Genomic DNA, 6604 nt, shown 5'->3' on the forward strand with positions numbered 1-6604 from the left:
GGCTTTCTTTGTCTCCCCAGCACTTAGCACTGTGCCTGGCCATGGTAGGTGTTTAATAAATGTTTCTTCACCACTGACTATTGGCATGCACACGGGCACTCGTGCAGACTGGCACACAACGGGGCATTCTTGCCATGCGTCCCACCTTTCTTTCTTCCCTGTCCCCCACCGAGGGGGCACACACCTTGCCTTCCCAAGTACATGGGCTCACACAAAGACCGGAGGGATGCTCCCTCCCAGTCCCCAGCCCCCAGCACTCTCCCTGGACGGCCCTACTGCGGCGCCTCCCCCTCTCCCCCCCACCAGCCCCCGCCCCGCCTCCTCGCCCCCAGCTAGAGCCGCCTTTGCCCAAAAGGGGCCGGGGAGACTCAGCAAATTCCTGACGTCCTGCTCCGGCTCCGTTCCGGCTCCACGAGTGTCCTCAAAGACAGACGGGACGGGCACATCGCCGAAGCGGGACTGAAACACACCGGACCGGCGGGGGAGAGGGACCGCAGGAGCGCTCAGGTCTCAGCAGTCTCCTTGCAGCCTTCCAGCGAACGAGGGACTGAGTGAGTGAGCGAGCATCCATCCGTCCCGTTATCCCCTAGCAGGGTTTGGCCTCGGGGCTCCGCCGCCTGGCATGGGGAGGCAGTGGAGACCGGGGCTGGGTGGACATGAGGGTCTCCTGCCCGGGCTTTGGGGTCAGGACTCCCCCTATCAGAAGAGGGTGGACAGAGAGGTCCCGTGCCCATCCCTGGTGAGCTGGAGAGGGTATGGGCGGAGGAGCCAAGCTGAAATAAGGGCGGGGCCGGGTTTAGAGGAGGAGAGGGGCAGACCCGAAGCAGCTCCCAAGAGAAACGGGGTTTGTGAGGTTCAAAAGTGCCGAAGTTCAGAAAGCGCTTTGCAAACCTTTATTCTTTTTGAGCGCTAGCCCAAGTAGATGAAGTACTGGTCTCAGAGTATGGGAGACATTGACTCGAGTCCCACCCTTGACACCCTCTGGCTGGTGACCCCTGAGCAAATTACTTAACCTGACAATGCCCCAGACAACTCTCCAAAGCTATAAATTGCAAAGAAAGTGGGACTAGAGGAAGTGCCTGTCCACAGTTCCCTATTAAGAAGGAAATCCTAGGTCCAGTCAAAACTAGGAATATTCAGAATTCTACTCTAATGGAAGTGCGAAGTCGGAATACAAGAAGGTAGAACATAGAATGGTGTTGCTGGGAGGAAGCCTGGAGCATAGAATTTGGAATGTTAGAGATGGAGAAGGTCCTCGGAAACTATATATAGATAGGATTTTAGATCTAGAGCCGGAAGGGGGGCCATCTAGTGCCTCCCGCCCCCCCCCCCCACACACACACATTTGCCGCCGGGAGAAGAAGTTAAAGCCTATGAAAGTACAATGACTAGCCTAAAGCCACACAGTGTACGACCTCTGATTCTGGAGACAGTGCTCTTTCCCCTGTATTCTCCCAACCCCCTATATTCTACAGATGGGGAAACCAAGTTTTGGACTTGCCTAAAGCTTACCTACCAAGTCGGCAGCAAGGGGGTGGATTAGAACTCATCACCTCTACTCCTAAACCAAGGTTCTTTCTACAAAAATAAGTTATAGGGGACTCCATCTCAACTTAAATTCCATCTTCTACAGGAAACCTTTCTCCAACCCTATTAATTCTGGTACTTTCCCTCTGCTAATTATTTCCTGTTTATCTTGTATGTAACTTGTTTGGAACGTATTTGTTTGCTTGTTTTCTCCCCCATTAGATTGTGAACTCCTTGAAGACAGGAGACAGGGACTGTCTTTTGCCTCTTTTTGTACCCTGCTGCTTTACAGAATGCCTGGCACATTGTAGGTGCTTAATAAATATTGATTGACTGACAGACTGTTGAGGAGGAAGGAGAGTTTGGACCAGGATTTTAACTAGAAGATGAGTTGTGTAGGTCTTTTCAGTGCCCACGACTGGGATTTGGGAGGCCTGGATTCTAGTCCTGACTTTGTCCTTGACTTAGTGGCCAAGCTTTTTCATCCCTCCGAGCCTCAGTTTCCTTTTTTGTAAAATGGGAATTAGGCATGCCCTTCTGTCCTCCCAGGATTGTTATGACTTTCAAATGAGAAAATGTAAGGGAAAGTGCTTTCAAGAAGGTAAAAGGCTATATGGAGGGCAGTTATTGTTTATCAGGGCAGAAGAGCTTGCATAAATGGATAGAGTTGTAAACTTGGACAAGTCATTTCAATTGAGCTTCAGTTTCCTTCACTGTAAAATGAAGGCATTAGACTAGATGATCTCTAAACTTACTTCCAGCTCTAACATCTTCTAAGGTCCCTTTAGTTCTGACATAAGATCATAGTATCACAGACCAGTTTCTATCTATCTAGTCCAAGTCCCTCATTTTACGGAAAAGGAAACTGAAGTTTTTCCCAAGGTCATACAGGTAGTAAGTGGCAGAAGTATGATTAGGTCTAGGTTCCCTTTGACCTCTTGACATTCCTTGTTCTATATGCTAAAGTCGCCTGCAAATCCATAGGTCTCTGATTATTCCCTGGATTCTCTAAATTTCTCTATGAAAGGGGAGGTATAGCAGGACTGTATCAGAGAGAATGCAGAGATGGAGAAGGGCATCTGTCCAGCAGCCAAATATATTCATGGCTCAGAAAGTCCTCTTTCATGTCAATCCTCAGTTTCTCCTACTACATAAATACTTAGACATTAGAATCATAGAATGGTCAGGCTAGAAGGGTCAGAAGAGGTCATCTAGTCCAACCATCTCATTTTGCAGATAAGGAAACTGAGGCTAAGAGAGGTGAGGCAATTTGCCTTACTCAGGGAGTAAAGCATTGGAACTCAAGTCCTTTGCCTCCAAGTTTAGCAGTCTTCCTACTGTAGCATGTTAGGGATAACAAAGGTGTGGGCATAGAATTCTCCATCTGGAATCATGGAGTCCCCAACCCAGGTGGAATCAAAGGTCTGGACTAAGGGACTCACTTCATTCCCAGGGATGGTGGAGGCATATGTCCCTGAGAAGAGGTTTCTCTGCCCCTTTCCTGGGGTGATAGGAAGCATAAGACACTGGCCACTAGGTGAAGCTAACAAATTCTAGGACATTGAAACTGAAAGGAATTTTAGAGATTATCTAGCCCAACCTCCTCATTTTAAAGAGAAGTAACTGGAAATCCAGAGAACTGAGCAGAATTGCTTGAGGTGTTGCTTGATTGTTAATAGAGCAAGGACTCAAACCCAGGGTCTGATCCCAATCACACTCTTTTCCACTCTACTGCACTTTCTTGGGATCATCTAGCCCCATACTTCTCCCTCCTGGCCATTTTATAGCTAGGGAAATTGAGGCTCAGAAGGGGAATAACTTCCCAGAGGGTCCATAGAAAGTCACTGGGTCCATCTGGAGCAGCCCATGATCAGCACAGGCTCCCTTTGACCTGCTCCTTGGACAACAGCAGGAGCAGCCTCAACTGCCCAGGGCGGATTGCCAGGAACACAGTCCCCGGCTGGCCCTGTGAGAATGTAGGAGAAAGAGAGATCCCAGTGTGGTGGGGGCTGGAAACCAGGGACCAGGGACATGCACCCTTCCCCAGGGGTCCTGTGGGCACTCATAGAAGGGAAAGAGATGAGACAGGGTGGTATCCAGCCATGAGGGACTGAGAGCAGATTTGGTCTTTAGCCAGATAAAGGGTGGGGATGTGGCATCAGTCCAAGGCACGGGCCTCAGGCAAGTTTGGGTAATGGACTTGGAGGAGGAGGTCTTATTGACAAAGACCAGCTGCAGTCTCACTGGGGGTAGTAAGACTGGGAATGGAAGGAACCAGTGCAGCCCCAGTGAACTGAGATTCTCCAGGCATTTCCAAACCCTTTCATTGTCCAAATCCCCTAGAGTTTTACTCTGACTTGGAGACAGAGGGCTGAACCGGATGACCCCCACCCTCATCAAAGGGCAATCATGATCATAATTCCCACTTCTCTAGTGCTTTAAGGTTGACAAAGTACTTTTCTCTCAAGAGCTCGATGAAGTAGGTAGTGCAAATGGATAGAGTATTGGATTCGGCAGAAGGAAGGCCTGGGTTCAAATCTCACCTCAGATACTTACTGGTTTTGTGAATCTGAGCAATCTTAACTTGTTTGCCTCAGTTTCCCCATCTGTATATGAGGAGGTAGACTAGATGGCCTCTAAAATCCCTTGCAACTGAGTAATCTCTGTTATCCTCAGTTTCCTCATCATTGTAAAGCACTCAACACAGTGCTTGGTACATAGTAAACACTGTATAAATGTTAGCTATTATTGTTAGTGAGTTCCTCATCACTGAAGGTCTTTCAGCAGAAGTTACATGTTCACTTCAAGATACATGTCAGACTCGTGATTTCTGAAATCCTTCCATTTCTGGTTTTCTGGGACTATATGCCTCCAAGGTCTCTTCAATGCTAATATTCTATATTCTATTCAATTTTAGTCAACAGTTATTTATGAAGGACCTGCCTTGTGCCAGGCCCTGTGCTGGCCACTAGTGATACAAAAGACTTTATTGGCTCCAGGCTCTCTCCCAACTCCAACTGGCAGGTCAATTCTCCAGAGCTTGGCTACCTCTTTAGGGTCTGGGGCACCCCTGAGGGTTTGGGGGTAATTTTTCTAATGCTCTGTGTTTAAGTCCCCATCCAGTGTGTTCCTCCCACCAATCAGTAGTAATTATTGCCCCAGTATCATTTGCCAGTAACAGTTGTTTAATTCATTTTGTCAGTCAATTTATCCTTGATATATTGTATATATATATATATCAATAAATAATAAAGCATCAATTAGTTTTTTACAAAGGGATATTTACTGAGAAGATATAGCAAGAACAGAAGCATAGAGACATAGGAAACAGGGAACCCACTCTCTACCATCTTGGTTTCAGGGGAGAGTGGACTCAGATTTTAAATTGTTTCTAGCTTAGTCAATGGGGGATTGCTCCCTTGCATGTAGGATATGGTCATGTAAGTCCCACCTTGGAGTCTTATTGGCTCTTTGCCTGGCTTGACTGTGATGGCTTCAGCTTCTCTGCCATCAATTCCCTTCCCTGGACTTCTAACGACTTTTCTGACCTTTTGAAGCTCTCAAGGTCAATACTTCATCTAAGATCCTGAAAGAACTACAATGTTGACAGAAGAAATAGTTGAACCATAAGTTCTTGGGGTACATGGCAACTTAAGCAGAGGCAGCAAGAGTCACAGAATACCTGTTCGTGGTTTGGATCAGGCTAAAGTCAAGGAGAGCAGTAAAGAATCAACAACAAAAAAGAATCAATCAACAAGCATTTATTAACTGCCTGCTGTGTGTCAGGCACTGTGCTAGGTGCTGGGGATACAAAGAAAAAAAATGTAACAGTCCCTACTCACAAACTTACATACAAATGGGGAAGATGAATATCCTGCCTAGAAGTATAAACAGAAGTCATTACAGCAATCAAGGCTAGAAATAGTGAGACCTGAACTATGGAGATGGAAGGTGATATGGAAAAAAAAATCTTAGAAATGGAATCAATATGATTTGGCAACTGTGGTGCATCTGTGCATGTGTGAGACAGACAGGCAGAGAGGGAAAGAGGGAGGGAGGGAGGAGAGGGAGAAAAGGGGGAAGGGAAAGGGAGGAAAGAGGAAGGGAGGAGGGAGGGAGAGAAGGAGAAGGGGATAGGAAGAGGGGAGAGAAAGGGAGGAGAGAGAGAAAAGGGGAGAGAGAAAGGGAGGGAGAGACAGAGGGGAAGGGAAAGAGAAGGGAGAGAGACAGAGACAGGAAGGAGAGAGGGGGGAAGAGAAGGGAGAGGAACAGAGACAGAAAGGAAGGAAAGAGAGAGAGAGAGAAAGAGAGGGAGGAAAGGAAGAGAGGGGTAGAGGGAGGAGAGAGGAGAGGGGAACAGAGAGGTTCTTCCCTTGATATTTTGGGGTTCCTGTTCCTCTTCTGTGTGTCAACTTCAGTAAGTCTTTCTGAGCCTGTTTCCTTTTATTTACTGGTGGGTTGGGGAGGTGAGGACCCATGATCCCATGACTTTAGGGAACTCCCATTGTGAAACTCACTCCACTGATGCAGGTTGTGGACTTGGCAGTGTTAGTCATCAAACATTTATTAAGCACCTGCTAGGTTCTGGGCACTGTAGGAAGCTATGGGTATACAAAGAAAGTTTAAAAAAACAGCCTCTGCTCTCAAGGAGCTCACAAACCTAATGGGAGATAACAAGCAAACAACCATGGTTATGAACAAGATAGAGGACAGGATAAATTGGAGGGAAGGCACTAGGATTAAGGAGGACAGAGAAAGTCTTGTTACTGAAGGTGAGACTTCAGCCAACATTAGAAGGAAGCCGGGAACTGGAGGTGAGGAAGAACATTACAGGCATTGGGGGAAAATGAATGAAAAGGCTTGGAGGCTGGAGATGGAGAGTATGGTCTGAGGAAGTGAGACCAGTGTCATGATTCACAAATATGTGGAAGGGAGGAAGATGTAAGGAGACTAAAAAAGTGGGAAGAGGTCAGGATATTAAGGGCTGCCTGAATATCACACAAAGGCAGGATTTAAGCTCAGGTCTTCCTGACTGCAAGGCTAGCCCCTTCATGTATTACATGTGTCAAAGGCAGGA

The 6604-nt window shown here is 47.2% G+C and overlaps 1 protein-coding gene across 1 annotated transcript in view; it reads left to right on the top strand.

Moving 5' to 3' along the window:
• Positions 1 to 346: 346 nt before the first annotated feature.
• GPR20 (G protein-coupled receptor 20) overlaps positions 347 to 6604 on the top strand; it is a 40378-nt gene continuing 34120 nt past the window's right edge. Inside the window, exon 1 of the mRNA XM_069080981.1 lies at positions 347 to 551. The gene's annotated coding sequence lies outside the window, so the exon portion shown is untranslated. The remainder of the gene's footprint in view (positions 552 to 6604) is intronic.

This window comes from Petaurus breviceps, unplaced genomic scaffold, assembly GCF_028583685.1.
Source record: "Petaurus breviceps papuanus isolate PSGF00001 unplaced genomic scaffold, PetGlider_PUasm1.0 98, whole genome shotgun sequence".
NCBI classification, from domain to species: Eukaryota; Metazoa; Chordata; class Mammalia; order Diprotodontia; family Petauridae; genus Petaurus; species Petaurus breviceps.